Source organism: Lissotriton helveticus, chromosome 7 (assembly GCF_964261635.1).
Source record: "Lissotriton helveticus chromosome 7, aLisHel1.1, whole genome shotgun sequence".
Classification (NCBI taxonomy): domain Eukaryota; kingdom Metazoa; phylum Chordata; class Amphibia; order Caudata; family Salamandridae; genus Lissotriton; species Lissotriton helveticus.
Window position 1 is genome coordinate 1387488660 of NC_136068.1, and position 17469 is coordinate 1387506128.

The window sequence follows — 17469 nt, forward strand, 5'->3', positions numbered from 1 at the left end:
AGGCTGTGACCACCTTGGGCAGGAAACAAAGGACGAGTTCTCAGAACAACTTTGTCCGGATGGACAGAGAGGAAAGGAGGTTTAGACGATAGAGCCTGGAGCTCACTCAATCTCCTGGCAGAGGTGATGGCAACCAGGAATGCAGTTTTAAGAGTCAGAAGACGAAGAGGACAGTTCTGAAGTGGCTCAAAGGGAGCGCACATCAGAAAAGTCAGAACAAGGTTCAAGTCCCACTGAGGCATCACGAAGGGAATATGAGGGTACATGTGTGTGATGCCTTTCAAGAATCTATTTATAACAGGGAACTTTAAAAGAGAAGGCTGATCAGGAGGCCTTAAGAAGGCTGAAACGTCCGAGAGGTAGCTCTTGATAGTGCCCAGAGCAGAGCCCCGCTGGGCAAGGGATAAAAGGAAGAGGAGAACCTCTGAAAGGGGGCAGAAAGTGGATCCACAGCCTTTGCTGTGCACCATGCCACAAATGTGTTCCACCTGCAAGCGTATAACGTTTTTGTGGAGCGACGCCTGGCTGCCAGAATCACATCACAGGCTTCAGGAGGCAAGTCAAATAGCCTCAACTGTCGCCCCTCAATAGAGGTGGAGACTGGACAGGTTCGGGTGGAGGACCGTCCCCTGCTGCTGCGACAGAAGCTCCCCCTGAAGAGGCAGATGAATCGGGGGATCGACTGACATGCTGAGTAGCTCTGGATACCAGTATCTTCATGCCCAGTCTGGAGCCACAAGGATGACTTGGGCCCGGTCTCGCCTGATCTTCTTCAGCACTCTGGGCAGAAGTGGTGTAGGTGGAAAGGCGTACAACAGACCGCAGCTCCACTCGCGATGAAAAGCGTCGCCGAGCGAGTGCTGCCTTGGAAATTCCAACGTGCAGAACTGATGACATTGTGCCTTAAGAAGGCTGAAACGTCCGAGAGGTAGCTCTTGATAGTGCCCAGAGCAGAGCCCCGCTGGGCAAGGGATAAAAGGAAGAGGAGAACCTCTGAAAGGGGGCAGAAAGTGGATCCACAGCCTTTGCTGTGCACCATGCCACAAATGTGTTCCACCTGCAAGCGTATAACGTTTTTGTGGAGCGACGCCTGGCTGCCAGAATCACATCACAGGCTTCAGGAGGCAAGTCAAATAGCCTCAACTGTCGCCCCTCAATAGAGGTGGAGACTGGACAGGTTCGGGTGGAGGACCGTCCCCTGCTGCTGCGACAGAAGCTCCCCCTGAAGAGGCAGATGAATCGGGGGATCGACTGACATGCTGAGTAGCTCTGGATACCAGTATCTTCATGCCCAGTCTGGAGCCACAAGGATGACTTGGGCCCGGTCTCGCCTGATCTTCTTCAGCACTCTGGGCAGAAGTGGTGTAGGTGGAAAGGCGTACAACAGACCGCAGCTCCACTCGCGATGAAAAGCGTCGCCGAGCGAGTGCTGCCTTGGAAATTCCAACGTGCAGAACTGATGACATTGTGCGTTCTCTTCGGTGGCAAATAGATCTAACCAAGGCTCTCCCGACTGCTGAAAGAGACCTTGCGCCACGTCAGAGTTCAGACGCCATTCGTGATCCATCATGCACCTGCGGCTGAGTTCGTCCGCCCTGGCGTTCAGGGAACCTGCCAGGTGTTGAACCACCAGGGTGATGGCCTGGTGTTCCAGCCATGTCCAGAGGCGCAGAGCTTTGTGACAGATGGTCCACAGCCCCACCCCGCCCTGTTTGTTGCAGTACCACATGGCGGTGGTGTTGTCCGTGAACACCTGCACTACACTTTCCCGGACAGAGGGAAGGAATGCCTTTAGTGCAAATGGATCGCCCGCAGCTCCAGAGGCCTTTGATCTCCCTCTCTCCCATGTGGCGTCCCATCCCAGGAGGGACGTATCTGTCACTACTATGTGCTCCGGTTGGGGAAGGGAGAGAGATCTGCCGCTGACCCAATTGCGGTTCGTGAGCCACCACTGCAACTAACTCGTAGTGCCCTCCGAGATCAGGATGTGGTCGGACAGGTTGCCCTGATGCTGTGCCCACTGAAACTTCAGGTCCCACTGCAGAGCCCCCATCCGCCACCTTGCGTGATGCACCAGAAGGATGCAGGAGGCCATCAGCCCCAGGAGCCGCAGCGTCAACCTGACCGAGACCGGGGATAAAGGCTTAAAGATCGGAATCGGAGCCTGAATATCCCGAACCCGCTGTTCAGGGGGATAAACCCGAAACGGTGCTGAGTCCAGAACTGCGCCGATGAGAAGGAGCTTCTGAGAGGGGCACAGGTGTGACTTCGGCACGTTGATGGAGAACCCCAGCGAGTGCAGGAGGTTGGCCGTAGTCTGGAGCTGGGAGACGACTGTCTGGGGTGAGCCCGCCTTCAACAACCAATCGTCGAGATAGGGGACGATTGAAACCCCTAACCTGCGCAGATGAGCTGCGACCACCGCCATCACTTTCGTGAACACCCGTGAGGCGCTGGTAAGGCCAAAGGGGAGCACGGTAAACTGAAAGTGCTCGTGGCCTACCGTGAACCGCAGGTAACGCCGGTGGGCCGGACGGACCGGGATGTGGAAATACGCGTCCTGCAAGTCCAACGCTACCATCCAATCTTCTGGGTCCAGGGCAGCTAGGACCTGAGCCAAAGTCAGCATCTTGAACTTCTCCTTCCGGAAGAAGCCGTTGACGCTCCGTAGATCCAAGATAGGGCATAGGCCTCCTTTGCCCTTCTTGGTTACCAGAAAGTAGTGGGAATAGCAACCACATCCTACTTCTGGCCCAGGAACGCGCTCGATGGACCCCTTGGCCAAGAGGGCAGTAACTTCCTCCTGCAGAAGTTGCAAGTGATCCCCCGACATGCGGTGGTACAGCGGTGGCATGGCTGGAGGGGTCGCCTCGAGGGGAGGGAGTAGCCCCTTCGGACGATTTGCAGCACCCACCTGTCTGACGTGATGGTACACCGGTGGGAGAGGTGATGGCGGGCCCTGCTCCCCACTGGCGACGAATGGGCCTGAAATGCCGGACTAGGAAGGCTTAGAGGCAGATGCTGCAGGGGTGGGTGTGGACTGACCCTGCCGGTGTCCCCCGGTACCACCACGGCGGTAACGACGTACGCGACCGCGTTGAGCCTGGGTCTGCGGCTGGCTGGACGTGTGGGGGCGCCCTTTCCTTGGCCACGAAAGGAGCAAAAAGCGGAGGTTTGCTGGCGTTGGCCTAGGCCCAAGGACTTGGCCATAGCCCTGGAGTCCTTGAAACTCTCCATCGCACTATCCGCCTTGTCGCCAAAGAGGCGACGGCCATCAAAGGGCATGTCCATGAGGGTGGCCTGGACATCGCCCGAAAAGTTGGCGGAATTCAGCCAGGCGTGGCGGTGAACCGCCACCGTCGTTGCAATCGCCCTACCCAGCGAGTCCGTCGAGTCCACACCGTATGGAATAGCGTGCTGAATCCCGCCCTTCCACAAGGGCTTGGGCGAGCTTTGCCTGGGCCTCCTCTGGGCACTGTGGCAGCACCTCCGCAACCGTATCTCACAGAGAGTGGGTGTAACGGCCCAAAAGGTGGGTGGTGTTGACAGACCGCAGCCCCAAACTCAAGGAGGAAAACAGTTTCTTCCCAAACTGCTCGTACCTTTTGGATTCCCGATCCGGAGGAGCGGTCGGGAATGCGGTCTGGGAGGTAGAGGCCTGGATCACCATGCTCTCAGGGTTGGGGTGAACGGATAGGAAGCTAGGGTCGCCCAGAGCCAGGCGGTGGCATCGGGCCACGTTCCGATCCACAGGGAGGCCTTTGGAGGGCTTGGACCAAGTGCCCAGCAGAACGTCAGTGAGGGCTTCGTTAAACGGCAGTAGAGGCTCCAAAGAGCTTGCCTGCGGTTTGAGCACCTCAGTGAGGAGGTTAGTCTTCACGGCTGCGACAGGGAGCTCAAGAGCCAAGGCCTTGGCCACCCTGTTCAACACCACACTGTAAGCAGCCCCCTCCTGCGGGGTCCTGCGGCATCGGGACCAAAGTCGACGACGGCACCGGGGCCGAAGCACCAGACGGCGCAGGGGCCGAAGCCGCCGGCCCGCTAGGGCTCCCAGACGGACCCGCGGAGCCCGAAGGCACATCGACAGGGTCCGACAGAGGGAAGTGAGTCCTCATAGCCACGAGGAAGTCATGTATCTCCTCCGGCGTCGCGTGCAGCCCAGGGACCAGCGGGTGTGGACCTGGACGCAGCGCTTGCGGCTCCGGCGGAGCCACGTGGGTGGTGTCGCCTGAACCCCTGGCAGCGTCGCACGAGCGTCGGGTGGAGTCAGAAGAGCGATGACACCTCTTCGACTTCTTTTTCAAGTGCCCCGACTTACCGGAGGACTTGGAGCCCGACGTGTGGTGTTGACTCGTCAAGCGGTGATGACCACGGCTCCACGACCGGTCTCTCGACTTCCTCCTCGACCAGGACCTCGAGCGGCGCGGAGCCGACTGCCGGAGCTCGAGTCGCTTACAGGACCGTTCCCGTCTAGCCTTCAAGGTCAAGGCCCGGCAGTCGCGGCACGACTTGTCATCGTGTCAATAAAGGCACCGGTGGTGGGGGTCGGTAACCGATATCCACGCAAGGCTTAAACCCAGGCATCCCTACCGCACCGAGAGTGGAAGGTCGACTCGAGAAGTGATCAAAAGTGATACAAAAAGCTAGTCAAAAATTGACTGCAGTACTGCTCTTCCCGGATCTGCGCTTGCTGGCGTGGAAAAAAGAAGGACTGATGTCAGCGCGCGAGGGAGGCGTCTAAGTACTCCGACACCGTCATCCGGCAATCACGACGTCGACGACGGACGCGGAGCCGCAGATGACGCCTAGCGACGCGCAGGGGTACTGCTGACGAAAACTTTCTGGGTCCAGTCTGACGTCTGGGGATATTCTAAGGTAAGGAATCTAACACGAACGTGTTTCTTTCAGATTTGCAGCTTAAAGTATAGCTTTCACTTGAGCCAGGCCCTCCGGGACGGATCCATCGTTGGTAGAAGCATTCCGCTCCCAAATTTTTTCCTTTTTAGGTCTTGAGGTCCAGTTGAAGTCAGGATTATTTGCCAAGTTTCGGGGTTCCGAACAGAGCTCTCTCAGCTCACGTCCTCCATTCTCGGCAGTTGGCCACGCCCCCAAAAAGTTATAGCTGTTAAACTGGCAAAACTCTGTTAATATTTTTGAAACATGTGCATTTTTATTGACATGAAAAAGACATAGCAAATGCACTTGCTAAGATTTTTTATTAACCGGAAAGGTATGGTATGAGTATGTAAAAAAAAAAGATATATATATATATATATATATATATATATATATATATATATATATATATTCCCCCTCTGCATCCTGGAAATGGATTCATATTGCCCTTGACAGGGCCAAACCTTTAAATTCTTCCTGGTTGTAAGAGGCTGTGAATGCCGACAAATGCAGGTGTTTACATATTTCCATTGAACTCCACCCACTTAAATGTTCCCTACACATCCATAGGACGAGATTTAGTCTCATGGATGTCTTCATTTGAGTAAATCTGTTTACGACTACAAAGCCAACTTTGAAAAATTAGGCTACTTGAAGGAGTAACTTAGATATACATATGGCAATGGATTTGTGAATTGAGCCCACAGGATTTAAATGGCACTGACATTCATTAAGAATTCACAACACTGTCTTCAGAATTTTGTTGGTGGAGCTCTATACAAATCACATTTTCAACTGCGACCTCCAGGCCTCTCATTTTAGTCATGGGCGGTCATGAGACTACATATAACTTCCTAAAACAAAGCAAACCCTTATTGAAGACCGCTATAGCACAGGTGTACAATTAGATGACTATTATGCACAGTTTTTGAGGGACTAAATGGAAAGTACACACTTCACAAGTAATAGCGATAATAAAAAGTTAATAATACTAAAGGTAGATAACAGGCAGTTCTTGTACCAGTCAGGTAGTAGAGTAGTTTTATAAGAATATATATATATTTTTTTGAAGTGTGGTCTGGATGGTGGGTATAGCCCCATGTTGCCTTCCCTTAACTAATGTTGAAAAATACCTATGTTCTTTAAAAATAGAATTGTTCTGGTGACAATGGGGTAAATTGCAATTTCAAATAAACTGATGTACGTTTGGAGGCAATGGGAAAAGCTCCAATTTCTGTAGAAAAATGCTACATTCAGTGAGGAATCCATTGGGTCATTTTCTAGGGTAAGAAACTGAGTTGATGCATTTGCCTCCAGATTTTAGGTAATTTGTAAAATAAAGCAAATTCTAAACACACCTCTCAATCTAAATCTTCTTCAAGCCTCCTTCACAAGCCATGAGGCATATAACGGTTCCTAGAATGTTATCAGTTAGAGTAGTGGTTGTTAACCTGTGTGTTCTGCAGTCTTTAGGGGTCTGTGACGCACTCTCCGGAGGTCATTAGGTTTTGACTGCCTAAGCAGGCTATTATCAATGGAAGCATCCGGATTGGCTAGGTAAAGATAAGCGCCTTGCAGCTTGCGTCACATTAGAACTGAGAATGATAGCACAGGGGTGGCAGGACTTAAATAAAATCCGTCCGATCACTATTCAGCTTTGTGTAAGCAGCATGGTGATCAGACTTGTTAGGGCACAGCCTACCAGACAGCTGCGCTGTATGATTTGCTAAAGACATCTTGGGTACATTCAGATAATTGATCTAGAAATGCATTCCGCCTGTTGCATACCATTGGCTTTGTGGTTTGTAACTCACATTTTCTGGCTTTCTATTTGCTCGCTTTATTTGCTTTATGTTGTCCCGCTCAAGGTCGTTCCTCCAGTTCCCCAAACGTTGTTTGCTGCATTCTTGCACAAACACACTTTCTGTAGACAGTCTTTAAATGTTGTTCTTATCTTGTCACATTTGTGCATTCAAAGACAGAGGTCAGGTGCCAGGCTGTGTCTTCCAGGGAGCTTGGTGTTTATTTTTCTTTCTCTGACTTCAATGTGAGAGGATTTATGTGACAATCATGCTAGCTAGCGGAGGGTCTTCTTCAAGTAGGCTGTACAGATGTTATTTTTTTTCTAGCACACATTTACATGTCTGTAAATAAACTGTGGTAACAATCAAATCAATATATTGGGTGATGACAATTTCACACACTAATAAAACTGTATGTGAGTGCAAATGTAATGGTCATTTCAATTGAAAATCTTTTGCCTGTAATGGCTGTACACTACCATACCAAGTATACTCCATGTTACCCCAATACACTCTACTCTGCACCACTCCACTGCGTTCTACTCTGCACCACTACACACTATGCCACTCTACACCATTCTACAATATGCCAATGCACCCTACCCCCCACTACACTACTATGTACCACTGCTATGTACACCTATGCACCCTACGCCACTTTACTCAACACCAATATTCTCTATGCCAATCTACTATCCTCAATCCTGTCCTTAATGCTATTTGGAACTCCTCTTTGAGATTAGGTTCCTTCCCTGCACCCTGGAAGACAGTATATGTGAGACCTATCCTAAAAAAAGAAGATGCTGATCCAGCCGTCCTCAAAAATGATAGGCCGATCTCTCTTCTCCCCATACTGGCAAAAAGCCTTGGAGAAAGAGGTCAAGAGACAGTTAATAGCTCACCTCGAGTCCAATGGGTTGTATGACGATCCGTCGATGTAAATGTCCTCGCGGCACTTCACATCGCGGGCATTACATCGCATCGGCCGTCTCACCGCTCATTATGTCCTCGCAAGTAGTTGCTTCGCAAATGCTGCAATTTCATTGAATCGCGTGTCACATCGCCGATTTAACATCGCGCGACATGACAACGCGACGTTTAAGGCTACACAGTGAAAAAAATTGGGGCCAATGGGTTTGTGGTGGGGTGGGGGTATATATTGTATTTCCCACCGCGCCTGCAGCCATTTCTGCCTGTGTCTTGACCCAGTGGACCGCCTTCCGAATCAGTAAGTGTTTATAATGGCATTTTCCCGTTCCCAATGTTTGTTCCTTGTGGAATGGGCAAGGTTTGTAACTGTTTCCATTTTTTATGAACGGCCGTTTCCTCCCTTGTTTTGCGTGTCCCTCTGCCCTCGGTTTCCCTCGATTTTCGTGCCCTTCTGCCCACTGTTCCTCGTTTTTCGTGCATTTTTGTCCTCTGTTACCCTCGTTTTCCGCGGCCTTCTGCCCTCTGTCTGCCTCGTGTTTTGTGCTCTTCTGCCCTCACTTTGAATCGTTTGCCCCTCGTTTTTCGTGCCCTGTTTCCCTTGTGTTCGTGTCCTTCTGCCCTCCTTTTACTGCATCTGACTGAGCCTTACACCTATTGCCTATATTGATTTGATTTAACATGCTTTTTGACTAACTTCATATTTGTGATTTCTGTATTGTACTTTAATTAGTTAGCAAACCTTCATGGTTGCCAACTTTACTGGACTTGAGCCTCTTTATCATAACCCTTATTTAATTGATCAAGCTAATTTATTTGCTATTAATCTTCAATCTGTTGGGACACATTGCCTCATATGTCCTACAGCTTAACACTGTCCCCGAACCTGCATAGGCACTCGAGCTCACCTTAATTGAAAGCCATGTTGATTAGGTAATGTGACCTATGATACTGGTATTGTGTACATGGCCTCATCAGCAAGACAGGAACGAGAACAAGGCAACCACAGTCTGTGCAGGTAAGCGAGATAGTACGGGCGAGAGGGGGGGGGGGGGGGTACATAGAAGATGGAATTGTGAAAATTATATAAATAAAACATTTTCGGTCGTCTGTCGACTTCCTCCCTGCCCCACCGCACTTAACTGCACAGTCACCACTGGACCCAAGTATTTTGCACCCTCCAGCATGCTGAGTAACAAAATACATTTGATCAGTTAGTATGTCATGCTGCACACCTGGGTGGAGGAGCATGCATCTTCCAGCAAAAATACATTGATTGGCAGAATACACTGGAACTGTTCATAAACCATCAAGCACTAAAGGCGCTAGGAGCAGCATACAAATCCTTAATGGTAGGCACCACCACTTGTCGCCCGCAGCCCTTCTGGGTTGCAAACACTTTGATGGTGCAGGCATTTCCAGTCACTACATATGTGATAACCATCACGCCTCCTTTAAAGCAGGAGGCATCCAGGAGACACACTGACACTACACGAAATCATATGTTTGATAACTGTATAAGTGTGTTGCGCCTGAATGCTAATGGTGCCTAAGAGGGCATGATGCACCATGTGAGAGAGCCATAAGGGAAATCCACAGACCAAAGATCTAGGTCCTGTGGTGGGATATTACCTCTCACTTACCCACAATCCCAAAATGTGCATGATGGCATCTGGACTAAAATATACTATCAATTCCTTTTGCTCTATATGATAGAGCGGCTCCAACTCATCCATGCATCCATCCAGCATCCATCACACACCCATCCATGCACCCATCCATCCATGCACACCCATCCATCCAACACATCCATGCATCCATCCCATCCATGCACCCATCCATCCATCCATCCATGCACACCCATCCATCCATGCACACCCATCCATCCAACCCATCCATGCATCCATCCATCCACCCATCCATGCATCCATCATACACCCATCCATGCATCCATCCATCCACCCATCCATGCATCCATCATACACCCATCCATGCATCCACCCACCCATGCACCTATCCATACACCCACCCATGCACACCCATCCATGCATCCATCCAGCATCCATCACACACCCATCCCATCCATGCACCCATCCATCCATGCACACCCATCCATCCAACCCATCCATGCATCCATCACACACCCATCCCATCCATGCACCCACCCATCCATGCACACCCATCCATCCAACCCATCCATGCATCCATCCACCCATCCATGCACCCATCCATCCATGCACACCCATCTTCCAACTCATCCATGCATCCACCCATCCATCCATCCACCCATCCATGCATCCATCCATCCATCCATGCATCCATCATACACCCATCCATGCATCCATGCATCCATACACCCATCCTATCCGCCATGCATGCATCCACCCATCCATGCATCCATCCTTACAGGCATCCATCCACTAATACATTAATTGAAAGGTAATGTCGCGCTGTATATTGTAATCCTGCATCCATCCATTATACAGTAATAAAAATATAAATTTGCGCTGCCCATTTCATTTTGCCAAGTTGATCCGTTATACAGTAATAAAAATATAATTATGGGTTGCCCATTTCATTCTGCCAAGTTGATAGGAGGCTCGAACCCTTGTTGACCACACCTAAGTCGGCACACCTACCCGCTAGGCCACATCCTCTCACTATCAGCGATGCGTCCATTCTAATCTATATTTGTTTGTAACCAATTCCGTTTTTCATCTCGTCCACTCTAAGCTATATTTGTTTGTAACCAATTCCGTACTTCATATGTCATTTTTTTTTCAGATCCCATGTTAAAGTTCACTTTTTTTCGTGTTTCTCCATCCATTTTAAAGCTTTTAAAAGTCTTTGTAAGTAATCCCGTACGTTTTATTTTCCATCCCAGTGCATTCCGTAGTAATGGCTAGCAGTGCAATTTTTCCCGTTTTTCATATACCATTTCATAGCTTTTGAAAGTGTTTGTAACTAATTCCGTACGTTTAATTTCCCATATCGGTGCATTCCGTCCGCATGTTCGCATTCCGTTGTAAGTATGCGGAGTAATGTTTCCGTTTTTCATTTTACATTTTACAGCTTTATAAAGTCTTTTATCCGTTCTAAGTATATTCCATTCTAAGTATGCGGAGTAATGGCTTATTTACATCGCATGCGTTGTAATTGCATGCGATGTTGACGCCATCGGTCCGTTGTAGCATGCGCAGTAAAATGCTGCGATGCCCACGACAATGCGATGTAACCGTCGCGGTGCAATAGCACCGCGATGTTTTCCCATCGATGTCATTGGTGTTTCCCGTCCAATGCCCTTCTTCACAATTCACAGTCGGGCTTTAGGGCCGGCTATAGCACTGAGCCAGCTCTGCTGGAGGTGGCAGAGACTGTGCGTGCAACAGTTTACCAAGGAAATTGTGCAATGTTGGTGCCATTAGACCTCTCCGCGTCCTTTGATACGAACTCCCACCGGATATTGATCAAAATGCTGGAAAGGATGGGTGTAGTGGGCACTGTGCTTGCTTGGTTCAAATCATTCCTTGAAGACAGGCACCAGTTAATCTCCCTCCATCCCCACATCTCATCAGCAAAAGCTCTTACATGCGGTGTGCCCCAAGGGTCGGCATTAAGTCGTACACTCTTTAATGCCTATCTTGCCCCACTTGCCTATCTGGTTGAGGAATGGGATGTTAAGGCTGTCTTCTACGCTCACGACATCCAGTTGGTGTTCTCCTTCAAGGAGCACACGGAGGCAGCTTTCTCCAACTTCAGGCAGTGTCTGCTCAATAGTGCATCTTGGATGACAGACAACTGCATGAAGTTAAATACTGATGAAACTGAGGTGTTATTTTTTTAATCAGGCACAACCCCCAAGAGCAGAGCTATGGTGGCCGAAGGAGCTGAATCCTCCACCAGAACCTGCTTAGGTTGCAAAACACCTGGGCTCTCTCAGGCAAAGCACAGGTTAATCATGTCTCCTCTCAATGTTTTTGGAAATTAAAAACGCTTCGTAAGTTTCTTCATTTTTTCCAGATGGACAGCAGGAAGACAGTGGTACATGCCCTGATTACCTCACAATTAGACTATGCCAACAGTCTTTATCTGGGCCTCCCTGCATATCTAATTAGGAAACTTCAGATTATTCAAAATTCAGCTGCTAGGTTGATTAGGAGCATCCCACTCCGTCCTCACATCTCCCCTCACCTGCGGAGCCTCACTGGCTCCCAGTAAAGAGAAGAATAGAGTTCAAAGCATAAACCATAGCACGCAGGGCTTTGACAGAGTAAGTACCTCAAAGCTAGAGTACAGAGATACACCCAGACCAGATCCCTTAGATCAAACCATCAGGAAGTTTTATTAGTTCCTCGTTATAAAAAAGCATGTTTCAGCAGCTGCTCGTTCACGGTAAAAACAGCTGCACTCTGGAACACCATGCCAATACACATCAGGAAAGCAAAGACAGAGAGACTGTTGAGGAAAACTTTGAAAGCCTGGCTGTTTAGCCTTCCATGAATTTCCTAGCCTTCCCCCATCCTGCTGCTGCTAGCGCCGGGACACCCCGTTGGGGATAGCCGTGCGCTCTATAAGTGGTAATAATAATATGCACCAAATCACTCTACACCACTATAATACATGCCACTCTAATCTACTGAGCCACTGCACTCCACGCCACTCTATTCTACTCTGCACTACTGTACTCTACGCCACCTCTCTCTATGCCATTCTAATCTGTGCAACTGCACTCTAAGCTACTCTGCGATACACCACTGCACTCTGCAACACTGTACTCTCTGCTAATCTATGCCACTGCAATATAAGCCACTCTAATCTTCTCACCACTGCACTCCATGATGCTCTACTGTGTACTACTGCACTCTATGCTGCTTCACTCTATTCTGAAATAATCTACTCTGCCACTTCAGTCTACGCCACTCTATTGCAGTCTACGTTACTCCGCTGCACTCTGCACCACTCCACTGCATTGTACGCCAAAGCACTCTACACAACTTTACTCAAAACCAATACACTCTGCACCACTGTACGCCACTGCCCTTTGCTCTGCAGCACTGCACTCTTTGCCACTGAACTCTATGCCACGCTTCTCTGAGCCACTCATTTGCACTCTACACCACTTTAATCTACTTTGCACCATTAAACTACGATATTGCACTCTACTCCGCAATCTACTCTATGCCACTGTAGTCTACCCCCCTTTATTCCACTCTGTGCCAATCCACTACGCCACTCCACACTACACCACTCAATTTTATACAACTGCACTCTATGCCACTGCTCTCTACACCACTTTAGTCAAAATTAATACACTGCACTGTATGCCACTATATTCCATGCCACTGCACTCTACACCATTGCATTCTGTCACTTTCCTCTGCACCACTCTATGCCACTGCACTCTACCCCACTCTACTATGCGCCAATGCACTCTTCACCGCTACGCATCACTCCACTCTGCAACACTGCACTCTAAGCCACTACTGTATACCACTCCACTCTACCCTGCACCACTCCATTCTAGGCCAGTTCATTCTACTCTGAAACAATCTGCTCTATGCCACTGCACTCTGCGGAACTCGATGCTAAATCAATTAACTCTACGCTGCGCCACTTTATTCAAAACCAATGCACCCTACGCCACAGTACCTATGCCAACTACTCTGCCCCACTGCACTTTATGCCACTAGACTCCACAACATTCTGCTCTATGCCCCTACACTCTACTCCACTGCATGCTACTTCACTCTACATCATTGCACTGAATGTTACTGCACTCTACACCACTCTATTCTACTCTGCACCACTGTACTCTATGTCACTTCTCTCTGCACCACTACGACACTGAACTCTTCGGCACTCTACTCTGCATGAAAGCTCTCTACACCACTGCACTCTACACCACTGCACAACCTTACTCCATGCCAATTCACTCCACACCACTCTACTTTGCATTACCCCACTCTTATGCATTTATTTAAGGAGTTTTATATAGCGCTAGCCAGACCCGAGGGTATCGGAGCACTTTACAGCAGTTATAGTACAGGAATCTCAAATTATCATAGATATACATATTTGAACGGAAGTCCCGGCGTGTAGTGCAACATAGAGGCAGGGCAGTCCTGAGAGCCTCACAGAGTGCAGGAATGTCTAGTGCAGAACCATTTTCAGGGAGGGGTGGGGGAGCGTGGATGGGCGAAAGTGTGCTAGGAGAAAGTAGATTATGGTGACAAAGTGTCATGGTGCTGCGGAATGCAGGTATGAGTCCTTCAGCGCTGGTTACCTGTCCGGGAAGGCACAGTTGAGGTAGAGGGCTTTTAGTTTTTTTTTTAATTTTACAAAGTACGGGATAGTCCTAATGTCTGCTGGGAAGGAGATCCCGATTTTTGGTTCGTTTCCGGTGAAGGATCGTGCAACGGTTTTCTGTTTGCGTGTTTTCATAGGAATGAGCAGAAGGGAGTTGGAACTCCTGAGGTTCACAGTCTGGCCGGCCTTTTTGAGTTTGGAGGCCAGGTATTTAGGTTTCTCTGTGTGGAGGGCTTTGTGCGTGAGGCAGACAGTTCTGAAGCTGGTACGCATCTCTATTGGGAGCCATTTTATATCTTTGAGTGCGGCTGCAATGTGCTCAAATTTCCTGACTCCGGTGACCATTCTGGCTGCTTTGTTTAGAGTTGTTTTGAGGGGGGCTAGGTGGGATTTCACTGTACCGGTGAGGATAGCATTTCCATAGTCGAGTCTGGATAACACTAGGGATTGGGTGGCTTGTTTGAGGTCACTGGGCGGGATGAAGGGTTTTATTTTGTTGAGAAGCTTCAGATTGAGGAAGGCACTCTTCGCGGAGTTCTTGATGTGACTGACCATGTCAAGTTCGGCGTCTAGTAAATTGTAAATTGATACTTGTATAGCGCACTACTCACCCGCAAGGGTCTCAAGGCGCTTGTACGAATACCGCTGTGGAACCCGTCCTGGCTTTCCCTGTGAGGCGTCCACTCCTGGGCACCCCCAGGGTGAAGGCCAGGCATCCTTAGCGTCGTGGGGGCCGTTGTGGAGATTAAGCAAGCTATTGCCCAGAGTTGCAGAGTGGGACTCTATGATTAGAATAGGCACCGAGGCGAGAATTATCAGGTCCGTGGAATTTTTGAGTCCAAGACCCGCCGAGGCGGTGAATTGAACCCTGGTCCCGGGCTAGACCTCTGCATCAGGGTCTGCCACTCTAACCATTGAGCCACACTTGTCCACATTGGGTGAATCTTAATGATTTAGTGGAGTTAGCCAGAGTCAGATTATAGTTGAGAGCATCGATTTCTTTAAGCCATTCCATGATTTGGGGGTTTTCTTCTTTGTTGTAGATGAGGAGAATTTCAGTTTTGTCTTGGTTGAGTTTGAGGTGGTTCATGGATAGCCAATGCTGGACTTCTTTAAGAGTTTTGTTTAGTCTCTGAATATCTTCAAAGAAGGACGTTTCCAGATAGATCTGGGTGTCCTCTGCATAGAGTTTATTCTGCATGACTGCACTCTACTCTGCACCCCTCAACTCTATGCCACTCTACACCACTGTACTCTACACTACTACAATCTATGCCACTGCATTCTACTCCACTCTACTCTGAACTCTACTCTGCATCAATGCACTCTATGCCGCCACTCTATTCCACGCTGCACCAGTGCACTCGATGACACTGCAATCTACTCTGCACCGCTCTTCTCTATGCCACTGCACTCTACGCCAATGCACTGTACACTACTATATTTAAAACCACTTCACACTTGGCCACTCTGCTCGACGACAGTCCACTCTATGAAGCTCTACTCCATTAAACTCTACTGTTCTGACACTCTACTCCACTCTGTTGCCACTCCAATCTGCAGCACTCTACTCAACTCTACGACGCTCTACACAACTCCCTCTATGCCATTCCATGCCACTTTACTCCACTCTATTCTATGACACACTATTCCAGTGGGGGTCCTCAGAAGTCAAAAGTTTAGGAGCCGCCGAGCTAGAGAATGCTGCAACTCACAAACTAATGACATTTAAGATTTCCCTCTACAAATATTGAACTACCTACCTATACCATTTAGGTATACCTCAACGGACCTTAAAAATCAAGGAAAGAGTTAAATACTATATAAGGTTTTTCCAGTGTATTCAGCCTTCCGCACTCTATTAACCTCTTCATTACCAGACATGTACTGTGATAAATATCTTTAGCAATAACACGTTTCTTCTTCTAGTAATACTTGTAATACTTATAATCACAATTATACTTCCCAGATCAAGAACCCAAACACCAGTTCCTTTATTCATGCGATCAACTTCTTTTTTAGATGTTTTCAAACATCCTTTACTGGCAATGTTCCAAAGAACATGTTGAACCAGTCTTCACACTCATCTCCGTAGCTAGAAATGATAAAAAGATTGATAAATCACTTGTGTGTGATAGGCTATGATTTATTTACGATTAAAGTATTTGCCACACAGAAATACAGGGTAATCCCACGTTGACACTCAACAGGCATAGATCAGTGGTTCCCTCTGTGCTGGGCGGCCTTAAAGAGGCAGAGAAGTGATGAGCTCATCTTGCAGGGGTTGGTTTAAGCTATTAGCAAAGGTAGAGTAGGGAAACCAATCTAAAACCCTTACTGGGGTTGGCTTTGTATGCATCGCTTTAACTGCGAGTAAAAAGGAACAGATGTTGAAAGTATTGGTAAGTTTATAAGTCATAGGTTGAAACCTACTATTTGCACACTTTAATGGACTTTGGAAATTCACAAAAATCCCAAGAAATACATTTGGAAATCTATCTCAGACATCTCACTCAGGCATATTCATTTTCTGAGTCGCAGCCAAAGAAGCTAACGTAAGTACTTTATATTTCGGCACTCCCTCACATCAACATGAATGCAAATGTCAGACCCTACTTTGCAATCTGGCACCTTTTTGTAGGCTCTTGTACTAGTGCTTAAGATACCACTGGCTTTGTAAATACACTTTTTATGATTGCCAATCACACTATCACCCACCTGGAGTATCTGGGCGCGAGTAAACCAGGTCGAGTACGGACTCATGTGTCAAATACTAAATCATAATTGTTAAACACCAAGAGTTAAACAGGTCCTGAATCACGTAGCCTTGAGAAGAACCAGTAGGGGTTCAACTTCCTTTCATGTCATGAATTAATAATGAAACCTGACTGTCTCCATGAGTTCACCCAATTATGTTTTTAGAATGTCCTATGGGTGCCCCCTTATGCCACTGCGAGGACTAGCATGTTGCTATAGTGTACCCTTCTGCTTGAAGTACGAGTTACTTACCTTTGGTAATGATGTATCTGGTAGAGACGATTCTAACCGCAGATTCCTTAACGTAGAATTATTCCCAGGCGTGGGACTGGATTCGGAAACTTTTTGCCCAGCATCCCTGCGCGCCGGAGGGATGGCATCACACAGCTCCGCCTAGGCGTCGCCTGCGTACGTGACGTCAGCGAGGTCACATAATTCCCACCCCGGCGCTCCTACGTCAGTTCTCTTCGGAGAACTTTTCCACGCCACAACACGGAATTATCAGACAAAACTGTGGGAGTATGGGAACAGTGTGCGAAAGAGTAGAAAAATTGGAAAAAGGAATGGTAACAAACAAACCCATAAGGAGCAGTGTCAATACTGCAGTACCCAAAGGCAGGGAAAAGAAGAAACATCAGAGCACAGCCCTGAGCAGCCATCCTGCCAGCATGTAGACAGTCCCCGTCCCCCTTGAGACACGGAACATAAGCAAAATGTCACAACCACATGTAGCAGGGCCATGACCCCAACCAAGAATCACGATGGGGCACCAGTTCCAAGA

At 48.5% G+C, this 17469-nt stretch overlaps 1 protein-coding gene across 3 annotated transcripts in view; it reads right to left on the reverse strand.

The window, feature by feature from the left end:
* TBCD (tubulin folding cofactor D) overlaps positions 1 to 17469 on the reverse strand; it is a 2437462-nt gene that overhangs the window by 1131109 nt on the left and 1288884 nt on the right. The gene's annotated exons all lie outside the window — the stretch shown is intronic.